This window comes from Physeter macrocephalus, chromosome 11 (assembly GCF_002837175.3).
Source record: "Physeter macrocephalus isolate SW-GA chromosome 11, ASM283717v5, whole genome shotgun sequence".
Classification (NCBI taxonomy): domain Eukaryota; kingdom Metazoa; phylum Chordata; class Mammalia; order Artiodactyla; family Physeteridae; genus Physeter; species Physeter macrocephalus.
This window is the reverse complement of record NC_041224.1, coordinates 5,962,524-5,979,235: the sequence shown is the minus strand read 5'-3', so window position 1 is coordinate 5,979,235 and position 16,712 is coordinate 5,962,524.

The window sequence follows — 16,712 nt, the reverse complement described above, 5'->3', positions numbered from 1 at the left end:
ATCAAAGCCAAGAGGCTCACAGGATAATTCAGGCTCCAACTCCACATGAGCTGCCAGTCTAGACTGATCAAGTCGATCAAACAGTTCCTCTGGTGCTAAGGAAGAGCTACGTGGGGCCACGTCAGCCTCTTTTAAACTAAATCGTGGAGATGATCACTCCTGTCTCTGACTTTAGAGCTGAGGAAGCCGAGCGGAGGTTCACCCCCCACCGCGGGGCTCACAGCAGCCGAGGCTCCCGCGGAGACTCTAGGCTCAGGGCATCGCCGTCTGGCCCGTCGCGCAGGGAGAAGCTGTGGCGGGCCGCCACATCCACTGTCCGCTTCGCCTTGAACCGGGCTAGGCGTAGAAATTGCGAGCGTTTCTGGAAGTCCAGAGCAACGTTCCGGTGATGCTGAAAGGGCAAACGACCTCTTGACAGAAGGAGGAATTTGAGGGAGAGGGAAAAGGAGAAGAGAATCGGGCTGTTTACAAGGTGACGGAAGCACCGTCACACCCAGACCTCACTCGCCTCCTACGAGCCTGAAGTGAGGATTTCTGGGAGTGGGTCTGGGTCGTTCTTGGACTTCAGCTTTCGTCGCAGGAACCAGCCCGCCTAGGTAGCTGTCAGTGACCGTTTTCCCGGATGCCTGATTTCATCTGCAATCGTGCTCTGCTCCGACCTTGGCCTTTTCCTGTAAAAAAGGTTCCCTGACCCTGACCTCGGCGTCATTAGGTACATAAACCAAAGCAACGAGAATCGTGGCCTTCACACCGGCCAGGATGGCCACGCCCAGCAGGGAAGTGGTTTCCAGGGAAGGGACCCCTCAGGGCTCCTGACTGAGGTCCACACCTGACTTCCCTCTTGAGGAGGGGGGTGGGAGCCCCAGCGATCACTCCTGGAGATGACGTCTCTTCCAGGCCACCAGGAAGGCGGCCGCGAGCTCCCCTGGGGCCCTGCCCTCGGGGACCCAGCTTCCCACCTGACCTTGCCGCTCCGGGGGTCCCTCCTCCTCTGGGTAGCACGGGCTGGGAACTCTGTGATCGGAGGCAAGAAAGGCAATGTGGGAGAAGAGCCCCGGGCTGAGCGGCACCTTGACCCCAGCTCTGGGTTTGGATCGGCTCTCACTGAGCCCCTTGGGGCCGCAGAATCCTCAGCTACAGAATGGGCCAACCTGAAAACTGGCTTCTCGAGTCCCTTGAGGCTGTAGAATCCAGAGCCTCCCTTGTGATGCCGGCTCGTGTGGCGGAGGGTTGGTAACAGGCCGGCAAGGTGGGGTCCTTCAGGCAGAGAAAGACAGGTATCACCGCGTAGCGCTCACGCGTGGAGTCGAATTTAAAAATGATACAAATGAGCTTACTTACAAGACAGAAACAGACTCGCAGATTTTGAAAACAAACTTACGGTCACCAAGGGGGAAACATGGCGGGGAGGGATAAATTAGGAGCTTGGGATGAACATGCACACACTAGTGTGTATAAGGTAGGTAACCAACAAGGGCCTGCTGTAGAGCACAGGGAACTCTGCTCAGTCATCTGTGATGACCTACATGAGAAAAGAATCTAAAAGAAGAGTGGATATGTGTGTATGTATAACTGAATCACTTTGCTGTACACCTGAAACTAACACAGCATTGTAAATCAACTAGACTCCAATAAAATTAAAAAAAAAAAAAAAAAGTGGGGCCCTTGTTCTTGGTTTCTGCAAAGGCTCCAAGACCTAGTTCACGGTTCTCAAACGTGAGCAACTGTCGGAATCATCTGGAGGGCTTGTTAAAACAGACTGATGGGGGACTCCCCTGGTGGCGCAGTGGTTGAGAATCCGCCTGCCAAGGAAGGGGACACGGGTTCGAGCCCTGGTCCGGGAAGATCCCACATGCCGCGGAGCAGCTAAGCCCCTGTGCCACAACTACTGAGCCTGCGCTCTGGAGCCCATGAGCCACAACTACTGAGCCCATGTGTCACAACTCCTGAGCCCACGTGCCACAATTGCTGAAGCCCGCGCGCCTAGAGCCGGTGCTCCGCAACAAGAGAAGCCACCGCAATGAGAGGCCCGCGCACAGCAACAAAGACCCAACGCGGCCAAAAATAAATAAATAATTTTTTTTAAAAAAATTAAAAACCCCAGATTGATGGGCCCCAAGCCGGGCCTGGGAATTTGCATTCCTAATAAGTTCCCAGGGGCTGCTGATGCTGCCACGCTTGGAGAACCTTCGCCCTGAGCTTCACGGGAGACACCAAGTACCACCCCCCAGCCCCCAGCCCCAGAAGATGCGGTGAGAGACGGTTGAGGGATTGTACACCTGCTCCACCAGCAAGACGGAGGCTCCTCCAGACAGACACTGAGACTACACCTGCCGACAGGTTGCCAGATACCCTATGACCTGTCTGCTGGCGTTCGCCTCACGGAAAAGCATGTAGTGACAACGAATATTTAAGTGACGCTTTATGGTCTCTGAAGAGTTCTGCGTTACCTCATTTGTTCATCCTGACAATCCTATGATACAGAGAGGAGAGGTATTATTATCCCCATTTTCAGAAGAGGAAACTGCAGTTCCTAGTGGTCCCGTCTTTGATCTGCATCCCAAAGCTAAAAGGCAATGGAGCAGGGACCCAGGACCCACCCAAGGCTTTAGAGTCACTTTACCAAGCCACCCTTCCAGATACTCTTCTGGGTAATTGGGGCACTATTTCTAACCAAATCATTATTTCTTTGAGGTGCTAACTTGGTATCATCTTAACACAGGCAAAGCCAGATTATTCAGAAAGCCCTTCTCTCTGGCCCAACTGTCATAACCCAGTAGAAACCTGAGCGGGAAGCCTTACGCTTGCATTAGAAGGTCAGCCACTCTAGTGAAATAGTAAATTAATTTAGATCATATTTCAATCATCATTAGTATCAAATAGTTTTTCTGCGCTGCCCCATGTGCTAGAGAAGGGCTCCCCGGATAAGATTCCAGAGGGAAAATTTGATACTTAGATCTCAGTTTTGATTTTTAAAATCTCTTATCGCTTTCTGGATTCCTTTCTGTGTTCACTTAACTTGGTTAACAGCAAGTCCTCGGAGACAGTTGGCAGACAGGTGGTATAAAGGGACGGCTGCAACTGGAGGGAATGAAGGCACCCTCACCGGCGCACACCCTTCACCATCGGTGGTGATGAACTCCCCAAGTACGTCCATCATCCCTCCGGGGTGCGCTGCCTGTGATGAGTCTTTCATGCTGAAAGCTCCAGTGCAGCCACAGGGAACGTGGACCTATTTGTTAGGATAAAGGAGCCACACCAAAAAAAATCCCCCATCATCTTAAATGTTTCTACTTGAGGACCAATGGACTGTCTTACAGGGACTGGACTGTGCTTGTTGTGTTATGAAACACTGACTCGGGATAGAGCTTTTGCAAAAGAGATGCAAAACCTTGCTCCTCCTTCCTGAGATTTTCACGCCTTCACAGGGGCCTGCACCCTCATTAGCAACGCAGCAAGGCCAGTGGAGCCTAGGTTCTGACCAGTGGGATCTCCCAAGCCACACGGTACCGAGAGAGTTGAGCTCTCTGTCTTACAATCAAATCCCTGTCCAAGCAAGCCTGAGGCCCTGAGACAAGATTCTAAGCAGAGAGGGAAGGACAAATATCGTTGGCCTCCTGGCCGACATGAAGGTTGGACAGTCTCCAAGCACCAGCTGGAGAGAGATGGGCCTGGGAGAACGGCAGTGACAGAGCAGAGGAGGGGAAAGGCTGGGTTGATGTGTGGCCTGGGGTGTGAACAGTGCTAGCCACAGGGAAAGGAGCAAAAATAATATTAAAATAAGTGTTTAGTAAAAGCTTATTAAAGAAGTTTCAGCAAAACGATTTCTAGCAAACTGGCTGAGAGCCGCCCAGAGATGCCAAGTGGTCTCTCCCTTGACGTCTTCCGAGCCTGGGTTTTACAAACTCAACCAACTACCTTCTCACCTAAATTTGGTAGCAGCTATGCCTCTTCTTCAACTATTACCTTGGTTTAGGATACAAAGCACTGGCTTCTGAGTTAACGGTTCAACGAGGATGCTTTTCTGCCTGTAAACCTCCCTGGCCTCACACGCCCTAAGTGTTTCTCCCCCAGGGTTTTGGGGCAGTGGACTGGGGTGAGGAAGGCACACCTGGACCCCAAACGCCACCTGCACCCTGGCAACACCGTGACGAGGTCTGTGATTCCTCCAGTCTTTTATTTTTCTTAATAAAGATGGATTTAATGGAGCTGTTTGTCATACACTTGGTGGCAGTCTTCACGTCTTCCTAAGCCTTTATTTTTTCATTTTGAAAATGGGAATAAAATAACCCTTTCATAAGGTTACTGGGAGGAAAAATAAGACGTTACGTGCAACGCACGTCGCACAACGCCCGTCGTGGAGGACGTGCTTCGTCGTCATCTGATTACCTGGTGAGGGCAGCCCTAGGGCTGCGAGGGTTCTGGCCAGGAGCTGTGTGCTGCACAGGTCATGTGACCTGAGAAGTGACGCCCAAATGTGTTTCCTGCTTCGATGTCTCCCTCCGTTTTCTCGCTGACCAAGTGGAGGTCCCGATGATAATTGCTGCTGCCTGGGAACATGGTGAGGGTTAACTACAACACTACATGAGGGACGGTCTCCTAAGCTGTAAAGACTGGTTCCTAGTATTCTAAGGGGCTGACATGTGAGGAGGGGCCGTGGCCAGGAGAATGAGGACGAAGAAAGAAGAGCCAGGAAGACACTGAATACAGACCTTTCCCACCCTGCACCACACCCAAAGGCTACCCCAGCTGTCCTGGGAGAGTCCGGCTCCCCAAATGCGACGAACGGGCTTGTGCCAGAGGCAAACAGCTTAGCATCGCTTACTCTTTAGATTGAGAGGTTCCGGACTCAGTGCTCATATTCCTGGGTCAACAGCACGCAGGTAGCGCCGGAGCTCCGGCCTCCGGGATGCGGGCCGTGGGGCTGCAGAGCTCCCCCCCCACTCCTGCTACAGGATCGTCCTTCCCTTCCCACGCCCACCAGCACCGGAGAGGCGGGATGGCCAGGCCGGCGTGGACTGCCATTTCCCCGAAGGCACTTCTGTTCCACCAGCCAGGGCCCACCAAGCAAATGCAAAGTATATGGACACTTGCTGTCCTGCCCGGACTGACCTCTGAACACATGAGAGAATGAATAACCACAGAAGAGTTAGGTCATCACAAGGTCCATTCTCTTCTAAAGTAACAAAAGTCACAACCAGTGTGTTGAAGTCTGATACCCTCTCCCCCTCCCCCTGCTACAGGGTCCTCGGTAATAACATTACGAGCTCAGGCTGGAATGTCAACTTGAACTTTAGCATTTGCGGCACGACCAGCCACAACTCCGTTTAAGCAGACTTTTTTAAATTTGACTGAGCGTATTCCAATTTACTCTGCACTTCCTGAGGCCCTTGGGTTAAAACAACATGATCGAATGCAGTGAAAACCAGCAAGAAAATATATTCCTTACTGCCAGTAGCACCAGGCCGACTGAATCCACCCAGGCATGCTTCAACGGTGTTAATCAGCCTGGAGACGAAATGGTTTTCTCTCCTTTCTTTATGTCCACACATTCAACTCAGAAGCCCGCCCCGCCATCCTACTCAGTCTTTTGATGGTATATAAACGTTCAGTTTCAGGAACAACCCAGCATCTCTTGGAGCTAAAAGGTAGTATCACTGAATAGTTTTGAGGCATATTAGACCAAGAAGAAAAGAAGTTCAGCCTTCAATAGTTAATTCTAATTCTATAACTCCTGCCAGGAGTGTGGGGTATAAGAACTTTATAATATTCTTTTTTTAAAAAAATATTTACTTATTTATTTATTTTGGATGCCTCGGGTCTTAGTTGTGGCATGCAGGATCTTTCGTTGCGGCACGCAGGCTCTTCAGTGTGGTGCACGGGCTTCTCTCTAGTTGTGGTGTTCAGTGGTCGTGGCGCGTGGGCTTAGTTGCCCCGCAGCATGTGGGACCTTAGTTGCCCAATCAGGGATCGAACCGGTGTCCCCTGCATTGCAACGCAGATTCTTAACCACAGAGAAGTCCGAAACTTTATAATATTCTTGAGGACATAAAACCAGGAAAGGGATCAGGGAGATGTTGGTACTGACTTGGGCTTTAAAGCAAAGACAGGACTTGGTAGATGAAAAGGAGAAAAGAGGATGAGCTGGCACACGGGGCCACACGGTGAAGGCAGGTAAGCACGGCACGCGTGCACTCAATAAGTGTTAATAGGGCATGTTCCGTGTGCCAGGAAATGGGCCAGATCCGGGAGCCATCGATGAACGCAAGTATCTCCTGGAATCTGGACTCTCGTGAAGGCAGACAGACAATAAAAACTAGGTGAGTAATATGTGGAGATGCCAGATGGTAACAAGGGCTCAGGTGAAAGGACAGAGCCAGGAAGGGAGAGGGGAGCTTGAGGCACGGAGTCACTCTTCCCACACAGTGACCGAGGGATGCCTCTCTGAAAAGTGACCGTCTCAGTAAGACCTGGGGGAGGTGAGGGAGTGAGCTCGACAGCTCGATGGGGGAAGAGTGTTGTGCACAGAAGGTACAGTAGGTGCAAAGGCCCTGAGGTAGAACTACGTGCAAAGAGAGAAAGCACGCATTCTCAACAGGGAGACATCATCCAAAGGGGCAGAAAATTCACTCTTGGAGGATGAAAAACACTTACTCTTTTAATGTGTAAAGCAGGGGTCCCCCACCTCCAGGCCATGGACTGGTACTGGTCCGCGGCCTGTTAGGAACCAGGCCGCAGAGCAGGAGTTGAGTGGCGGGCGAGCGAGTGAAGCTTCATCTGCCTGCCGCTCCCCGTCGCTCGCATGACCACCCGGACCAACCCCCCAACAGCCCATCCATGGAAAAACCGTCTTCCACAAATCCGGTCCCTGGTGCCAGAAAGGTTGGGGACCGCTGGTGTGAAGCACAAACATAGAGACGGGAGATAATCAAATGTAGTATATTTATGGCATTAAGATTTCATGGGGTGGTGTAAGAGGGTCATTAGGAAAAAAAAATCTAAATAGGCATTTCCCCTCTGCTGCCGGCGGAGGCAGTAACGAAAACAAGTCAAGAAACAGAGTTGAGGAACAGGAAAGGGGCCGAGATGGCTAGAATGGAGTGATCAAGAGAAGGAGGAGAAGAGGACAGAGCAGTTACGGGAAATGGTCTGATAGGTCATTGTAAACCCTCTGACTTTTACTCCGAGGAAATGAGAGACATGGCATCACAGAGGAGTGATGCGACTTCGCTTTTAAAAGAACCCCTCTGGCTGCTGCGTGGAGAGCAGACTGTGGGACGCCCACTGCGGGTGGTCGCCGTGGCCCAGGTGGCAGGTGATGGCGCTCCGTCTAGGGTGTCCAGGTGAGGTGGCGGGAAGCAGTGGGTTCTGTGTCTGTTGAAGATGAGACAGACAGGAGACGCGTGGATTGAACGTGAGGGTGAAAGAAGGAGAAGAGTCGAGCGTGACTCCAGGTTTTGGCCGGAAGGCCAGGAAGGATGGGGTGAACGGTGGGCAGGAGAAGGGAGATGAGGGGGGGCTGCCTCGTCTTCGGGGGGCCCTGAGAGACGGGTGGGAGAGGGCCGTCAGGAGACTGGGCTCGGTGTGAGTGTGAGACGCCTGTGAGGTGCCCAAAGACACACGTTGAGGAGAGACTTGAATTTCGAAGTCTGGGGTCCAGGGGAGGGGCCCGGGCTGCAGATATAAATCTGGTCCGTGAGGCCTGGCGGTGAGATCAAGAAGGCTGTGAGGTGGGCAAGAAAAAGGTACAGAAAGAGAGGAGACAAAGCGAAAAGAAATTCAGCGGTGGATCCAAACGCAAGCATGTCAATAATTACGTTAAAGATTGATGGATTAAACGCTCCAGTTGAAAGGCAGAGACTGTGAGAAGAGAGATTTTATATAAATGCGCTGTCCAGAAGAAATGCAGGTTTATATAACAACCCACGTAAGCTGAAAGTAAGTGGATGGAGAAGGAGACATGAAGCAAAGAGCGGGCATGAGACGGCTCAGTGGCTGTCTTACTACAGAGAAAACAGACTTTAAGACAGGAAGTACTTCCAGAGATGAAAGGGGACATTTCATTGCGATAAAATGATCAGCTCATCCAAAGTCATAACAACCATAAATGTGTGTGTCTAACTACAGAGATTCAAAACCCAGGAAGCAAATATTGCTGTAATTAAAGGGAGAGGGAGACTTCCCCACAATTCTAGTGTGAGATTCTAACAGCCCCCTCTCAGCAACTGACAAGATTGCTAATAGAATAACTAGGCAAAAATCAAGAAAAACAAGAAGATCTGAACACTACCACCTACGTTTTTAGGTACCTGACAAGGGCAGAACACCGTTCTTTTCAAGTACTCATGGTACCTCTACCAGCATAAACTATACGCTGGGCTATAAAAAAGTCTCTATAAACTTTAAAATATTGAAATCCTATAAAGTATGCTCTCTGACTACAACGAAATTAAATTAGAAATCAATAATAAAAATATAACTAGGAAAACCCCAAATATTTGAAAATTAAACAACACACTTCTGAACAACCCACAGATTGAAGAAGAAGTTAAAAGGGAAATTAGAAAAGGTTTCAACAGACTCACAGACACAGAAAACAAACTTATGGTTACCAAAGGGGAAAGGGAGTTTGGGATGAACAGATACACATGACTATATATAAAATAGACAAGCAACAAGGACCTACTGTATAGCACAGGGAACTATATTCAGTATCTTGTAATAAACTATAGTGGAAAAGGATCTGAAAAAGAATATATATATGTAACTTAATATATTTATATATATATAAAACTTAATCACTTTGCTGTACACCTGACACTAATACAACACTGTAAATTAACTAAACTTCAATAAAAAAAATAAAATAAAAATGAAAGCAAACAAAACAAAGAAGTTTTCAAACGGAAGGATAATAAAAATACAACGTATTGTAATTTGTGGAAGGCAGCCAAAGCAATACTTAAAGAGAAATATACAGACTGCAATCTCTTAATTTAGAATCTAGAAGTCCAGCACAGGTCACCCCATGCTATATTTTTAGTGCTTCTGACCTTTCAATCCTGCCTCAACAAGGGAGAAGCTCTCACTGAATGACTGAAGGTCTGCAGGCTTATCACATGGTCCTACCCCCAACTCCCAAAAGCCCAAGTGTCTCCAAGCAAGATGCCTGGGCTACAGGAGAAGTCAGGGCAGAAGGCAACCCTCCAACACCATAATTGCGGGCTTGCTTTGATACAGATTTCTGGAAGGCTGGTGAATGAAGGCCATGAAATACAGGAAGTTTCTGCAAAGTCCAAGAACTTTAAACATCACCATCCCAAATAAACTGTAAATGAGGAGATGCCACCAGAAGGCTCTGCACACTGTGAGGATGTTTTCCCAGCTCTGGTCCAGATACGTCCCAGTTTTTGGTTTTAGGTCCAAGCCTGATTCAGTTTTCTAGATAAATAAACCCTCCCCAGCCCTGATCCTGCAGCTTTGCTTGCGCAGAACTGGTCTGGCGTCAGTGGAAGGCGTCCAGAGCAGGACTTCACAGCTGAGGCCGGGGCTCGTGTTTAATCAGGCGCCTACGAGCCTCTGGGAGAAAGATCAGGCCCCGTCAACAGGTCTGCTCAAGTGGCACCGGTGACAATGCTGGCCAAGGCACAGAGAGTGTCTAATTACAGTATCATCACAAAACTCATATTTCTCGCTTCTCCTTTGAATCAGACAGCGACAGCGCTGGATCTCATGCCGCCCCTGTGCACACTTTGCACACCCTGCACACGCCCGTCTCCCAGCTGCCTGCTGGTCTGTACAAGCTCTTCTTCCCCCTGCACCCACTTCTTTGTTAACTCAGATCCCAGCGCATCCCCAGGCTGGAAGAGGCCTCCACACTCACACGCCGCCTGGCCCCTCGGGCTGCCCCAAGCAGGCCCTACCTTTTTCTGCAGCCCTCCCGGGGCTTAGAGACCCTCCTGCCTGGAAAGTCTTCCTTTGCCAGACCTACAAACTTGACAGGATTTTAAAAATTACACGTCCCCTCGGAGCATCCTCAGCTGAGGCGCCAGCCCTGCGGGGACGCCCCTTCACCGGTCTGGGGACCACTGGACGTCATGGCCCGAACCTCTCCGGACGTGACCCGGTCCAGGTCTCTGCAGCTCTGAGTCCTGCCGGGCAGGGCCCCGGCTTGCAGAGCCCAGGGCTGGGCACCACGCGGGCCGGAGACGGTGTGGCAGGGACGGGACACAGCAGCCGCAGCGGCACCGCGGCCCCCCTGCCCGACGGCCTCCCGGCCCGCCCCGGCCCTGGTCGCAGAGCTGGGGGCAGAGGTGGCCGGGGGCGGGGGTCTCCGTGTGACGGACCACACGAATCCGCTGCCCTCACTCCCGGGCGCCCCTGCGGGGAGACGCCTCGCTGGCTGCCTCCGTGTCTCTAGCAGGAGCCGCCGCCCAGGCCTGACCTCCCGCGCACAGCCCCCAGCCCCGGCCGCCCAGGGGCCGCTGGCCTGCCCGCAGGACGGCTGAGCGGGCAGCTCCCCGCTGCAGAGGCCACGACCCCAGGCGTCCCGTGGCGCGTGCAGGGCGCTCGTGACCCCTGGGCAGGAGGGCCGGGGCCTGCGACCAGGCCCGCCTCTGCCAGCCTCCCTGAGGGCCACCTGGCCCCGGAGGGAAAAGCGTTCCTTCCAAATGTTTATCTGGCACCTGGCAGAACAGCGGGCGCCGAGGGGTCAGGAGTTTCCCGCACGTCCTGCAAACCTGGGTTATGAGAGTGCGGTCAGGTATCTCGCCCTCGTGCGTGGCGGCAACGTCCCCCTCCGCGTGAACGGAGGGTTATTCACACCGGGAGGGGGGCCGGCCGCGCGGGCGGGGACGCCTCCCCGCCTCCGTTTGCTCCTTCACTCCCCTCCTACCTTCCGGCCTTTTTATTTTATTCTATTTGACTTTAAATAGTATTTATTTGTTTGTCTGTTGGGCTGCGCCAGGTCTTAATTGCGGCGTGTGGGATCTTTAGTTGCGGCGTGTGGGATCTTTAGTTGCGGCGAGTGGGATCTTTAGTTGCCGCGTGTGGGATCTTTAGTTGCGGCGAGTGGGATCCAGCTCCCCTGCTGCGGATGGAACCCGGGCCCCTGCCCAGGGAGCGTGGACCCTTAGCCACCGGGCCCCCAGGGCAGTCGCCCTTCCTGCCTTTCTGGTGGGCTTCTGGAGGCTTCCGTGCGCATGCCCCGCGTCCACAGCCCTCCAGAAGAGGCCTTCCTTTCCCCCGGGCCCCGACCCTTCTGGAAAGGCGGGCTGCGTTCACGGCGGGAAGCACTCGGCTGCTCGGACTGTGCTAAGCGGCTGCGGACGCCGTGGAGAAACAGACCTTGAGCGGGTCAGCGAGCCCTGAGCCCCGCTTCGTTCGGCTCTCCTTGCGGGCGGCGGGGGCGTCTGCTCGGCCGGCGGGGCCCCTGGCTCAGGCAGCGTCGGGCTGGCGGCCCCACAGCCCGTCACCCACACGGGGGCGGTTCCGAGAGGGAAGGTCGCGGTCCCCGGAGGCGCCCGCGGCGGAGCTGAGCCGCGCTGCCCCGGGCCGCCCCGGGCCGCCCCGAGCCGCCAGCCCGGCCGGACGCTGAGGTCCCGCAGCCAGGGCCCAGCAGGGCCCACAGCGCCAAGGTGGGCTTTTGTTCCCTCTGGCGTAACAAACCTCGCTGGGCCTGGTGGGCAGGTGCACGGGGTGCCTGCCTCCCCGAGGGCCTGGGGCCCTGCCGAGGCAGCGCCGCGTGACCACGCCCCTGCCCCCACCTGCCCAAGGCAGGACCCCTCCCTGGCACACGCACGCACGTACACGCACGCGTGCACACGCGCACGCACACGCACTCGCACACGTACGCGCACGCACACGCACTCGCACACGTACACACACGCGCACGCACGCACGCACACACACTCACACTCCACAGCGGACCCACCTCACCCGCCAGCATCGTGCCCCCCTCAGGGACTGAGCGGTGGAAATGGGGTCCTTCCACCCGGCACACGCACTCGCACACACACGCACGCGCGCGCACGCACGCACACACACTCACACTCCAGCATCGTGCCCCCCTCAGGGACTGAGCGGTGGAAATGGGGTCCTTCCACCCGACCCCGGGCCCTTCGTGGAGGCCACGTCCCGCCGTGCCAGCGCTGCAGGTGCCCAAGCGGCCCTGCGCCATCCGCAGCCGTGTCCTGGGAGCAACCGGGGCCACCTCCCACCTCTCTCCTTCACTCTTCCCAGGACCGCGGGGTCACCCCCCCGTCCCCCAGCATCCGGCACCGAGCAGCGAGGTCGGCCGCCTTCCCAGTGCCCCCGGCATCCTGTTCCCGTCGCCGCCCAGCCCCCAGCACCTCGCGCCTGGACCTCGGCAGTCGCTCCTAAGGGCCGTGCTTCTCCCCTCACTGCACCCCCGTTCGGTCTGTCCTCGGCACACAGCCCTCTAAGACGTCAGCGTGATCTGCTCCAACGGACCCGGCTCACTCCTCACATGCCTCCAGGGCCCCACGTGATCTGGACGCGCCACCCATCCAAGCTCATCTCCTGCCGGTGCCCCGGCCGATCACTCCGCCCGCCCCACGCCAGGCCCGCTCTAGCCGGTGGGCCTTTGCCCGGGCTCTTCCTCTTCGTGACGTCCCCCAAGTCTTGGCTCCGTGTCACCGCTCGACCATGCTGACCCCCCAACACACTATTAAAGTGGCAACATGGGGCTCCCCAGCGGTCCAGTGGTTAAGCACTCTGTGCTCTCACTGCTGGGGCCGCGGCTTCGATCCCTGGTCGGGGAGCTCAGATCACCCTTCCTGCAACAGCCCAGCACGTCCTTACTGCAGGTTCTGTGTTGCTCAGGCGACTTCCTCCTGTGTCCTTCCCTCCATCCCAGGCACTACCCTAGACTGCTCATCTCCACATGGACAGCTAAGTGTTTTGTCCATAGGGACATCAGAATAGTGCCCTCGAGGATGTTTTCCAGCTCTGAAAACTCCAACTCTATGATTTAAACGCCAAAGAGTAAACCTACAGCTAAAGAAATAGCCCCAAACAACCAAGGAACTGCTGTGCCCAAGGCAGGCATCTCATAGGATGCAAATCCGAGCTCCTCTCGTGGGCACTGCTTACCATCCCGGCAGCTCCAGAACCAAGAGAGCCAACGCGACGGAGAGAGTGCAGATGAAGGGGGAGAGAATTTAGCAGAGGGTGCGATTGCTTCCAGTTAAGGGGTAGGGGGTTTACTCATTCCACAGACCTTTATTAAGCACTTACGTGCCAGGCCCTATTCTATTCTAGGCGCTGGGGACGCTGCCGGAAACAAACGAGACACATACAGGCCCTGCCTTTGTGGGGTTTACTCCTCAAGTGGTGGGAGAGAAGCCACGAATACATGCGACTAAAGCTCATGAGGATGTGCAGGCCTGCTCTGAACGCGAGGCTGCTGTCCACCTCCTGAACCTGAAGCGGAGTCCACTGTCCGCCCAACACACAGGTAGCTCTGGAAAACAGGCGGGCTGGAGCAGAGGCACGAGGTTTTCAGGAGGATAGAGCCAACGGGGACTCGACGCTGGGGAGAAATGAATGACCACGGCTGCAGGGCGCGGCTCGTGCGTTGTGTCGGGCACATGCTAAGGACTTTCCGAGCATCGTCACGTTTGTCCCGCGCAGCGGGTCCTACACGCGATCGGCAACATGGAGCCTCCTCGAGTCTATGGCAAGTCAGCTTTGAAGGGGCAGAGCCTGGATTTGACTTCAGTAGGTCAGACTCGGAGCCGGTGCTGACTCAATATCCCCGCAAAAGAAGTGTGTTCCTTAAAATAAGTTCTCCGCCATTTCCCCTTTCCTGTCTCTTCAGGGTCTGCTCTCAGTTCTAGCAACTTCTCTGAAAGCGTAACCATCCTCCCCTCCCGCCCCAGCCCTAAAGTGTCTGGGGGACCTTCCTGCGGGTTTGGATGATCTGCCTGAAGGCAGCCCAACACCGCCACCTAGTGTCACCAGCGGGACGGCCCAGCCCGCCCCGTGCTGAGATCTGCGGGTCCTGAGGCCGCTTCAAACCCTTTTTTTTTTTTCCTGACTGCAAAAGAAGATGCTTATTGTAAAACTTTCAAGTATGCTTGTAGAGAATGAGTCTAAAAGCCCATGTACACAGTGGAAAGCCAAAGCAGCCCTGATTTGACCTCCATATGGACGTTTCTCTAATTTTCCTTAACTCCCAAACTCCACCAAATGGTATCTGTTCTTGTGATACAGTGTTATTGGTTATGTGAGGTGCTATCCTTATCTGCGGCGGAGTCCCGCTGGAGTGTGGAGGGTAAGTGCTACAATGTCTACAACTGACTTCCAGATGGTCTCGGGGGGAGGGAGGGAACGGGGCTATGACAATGTTAGTGACCGATTCCGGATGGTAGCACACAGGTGCCCGCTGGACAGTTCTCTTCACGTCTCATATGTCTGACATTTTGCAAAATAAAAAATCACAAGCATCACTGGGACGGGCGAGGAGAGAGGCCAAGCGTGTTCCCAATGTCAATATCCACATTCAGGAATGGGGACCGTGTGTGCCCTTGCGTGGGACTCCTCGGGGCCTGTGTGTTGCTTACGGGCAAATCGGACCCTGGGGGACTGGATTCCAGCCAACAGCCTCAAGGGCAGCCTTGCGCCTTCTTCGAGATCAGTGACTTTCCCTGCTTGGTAAGTTCGGTAAACCCTGCACGGCATTAGACAGAAGATGATGGACATGACTGACTGTTTGGAAACAGGATGCAGGGAGAGGGGTCTCCCGCTGGCCTGCAGCACAGGCGCTGGCTTGAGTTGGCTCGTCTTTTTTTTTTTTTTAAGATTTATTATTTATTCATATTTGGCTGCACTGGGTCTTAGTTGTAGCACGCAGGGTCTTCGTGGAGGCACACGGGCTTCTCTCTAGCTGTGGCGTGCCGGTTTTCTCTCCTCTGGTTGTGGCGTGTGGGCTCTGTAGTTTGCGGCACGCAGGCTCTCTAGTTGAGGCGCGTGAGCTCAGTAGTTGAGGCGCATGAGCTCAGTAGTTGTGGCGCGCGGGTTTAGTTGACCCGTGGCATGTGGGATCCTAGTTCCCTGACCGGGGATCCAACCCACTTCCCCTGCACTGGAAGGCGGATTCTTTACCACTGGGCCACCAGGGAAGTCTCAGACTTGACTGTCTCTTGAGCTCAGTTTCTCCCTCTCCCGGTTGGTACACAGGTGCCGCTCCGTCCCCTCTCAATGCTGGACACAGTTTCCCTTGTAGATGTGCTCACTTTCCGTTCTTGATCAGCTGACATTCCTTTTCTGTTTCTACACTAAAGCAGGAGAGGAGTCAGAAACAAAATGGAAAGTAACAATAGTTGAAGGGACTCAGGGAGGGGCCCCGAAGGGTAGGCTGACCCCTTCTCCGGTGGGGTTTGGGGCACAGGACACAGCACGTGTGGGAGAGGAGAATCCTCCAGGCTCCTGACGGGACCACGTGAGCCAGAGGTTCCGTCACCCCTGAAGTTAATCGTGCCTGTCACCCAAACATTCTTGCTGTGCACAAACCCCGAGCTAAAGTAAAGGGTTAAAAAAGTGTGCCACTTCTTCGCGTAATTGGAAGCACCGCCGAGGGGGGACACAGAGGCAGGGAGAGGGCACTTTGCAAGCGAGCTTCATGCCTGGATCCCCATCCTTTCCCTCCAGGCCTGCAGCGCGGCTCCCCTAACTGAGGTCATGGACGGAGCCCGTGAGGCGCAGGAGGCCGGTCCTGGCCGAGAGAGGGTCTGGCCCAGCGGCCTGCCCGCTGCCTGCCCTTCCAGCCGGGGCCGGGGCAGGGGAGACTGGCCCGGGGACTTGTCCACGCTTTTATTAACTAGACGTTTGGTAGGGCGATGACGCTAGTCAGATCTGCGGAAGTGTGCTGATGAGTACCGAACAACAGGCCCGGGGAGGGCGGGGGAAAGCCTGGTTTGAGGGTTAGTCCATTTCCATGGTGTCCGTGTTACCACCGTGGCCGACTTCGGGCTGCCCACGTGCAGTCATTAAACAGAGTTGGGAAAAACGCGCACGGTGGCCCAGGGAGCGCCCCTGAGCGTGGCTTCGTCGCATCACTGAGAACCACAGCAGTAGTTCCCAGGGTACTGGAGTAGCAGAGGCGGTGTATCACGAGGCTGTCCGGGATGGCTTCCCGTGTTGTGCCGCCGAGCCTCACGTGGCGTGGAGCCTGACATGCCGCCTCGTGCCCCCTCCTCGCGGCTCAGCCCGAAGGTCACGTCTTAGGCGAGGCTTTTCCCGGCTCCCCTGGAAGCCTGCGAGTGCTAAACCCCTCGCCTCCCTCCCTTGTGGGTCTCTAATTTATCACCGTGTTTCGTTTCTTCACAGCAACTATTGCTGTCTGTATGAGGCATTTTGTATCGAATTCTGAATTTTTTGTGCGTTTACGTTTTCACATTGTTTACGATTGTTCTGCCTTGGCTGGAGCAAGCGCTTGACCTGCCCGTACAGAGCATCTTTCTACTGATCAGCCTCCTGCTTTCTCCCTGCTCGGAAGCCAATGACTGCACTCGAGCCTCCTCCCATTTCCTCATCCCGACGTTGCCGCGCGTTCCTACATCACGAGCCTCGTGCCCGTCTTCTGGGGACGCAGGTCCAGGTTGCTTCCACGTCACCAACGGTGCCTTCACCACCTTCTCCCTTCAGCTCTTGGTTAGATTTTGTCAGTTATTGCTTTCTTCAAGGTCTCT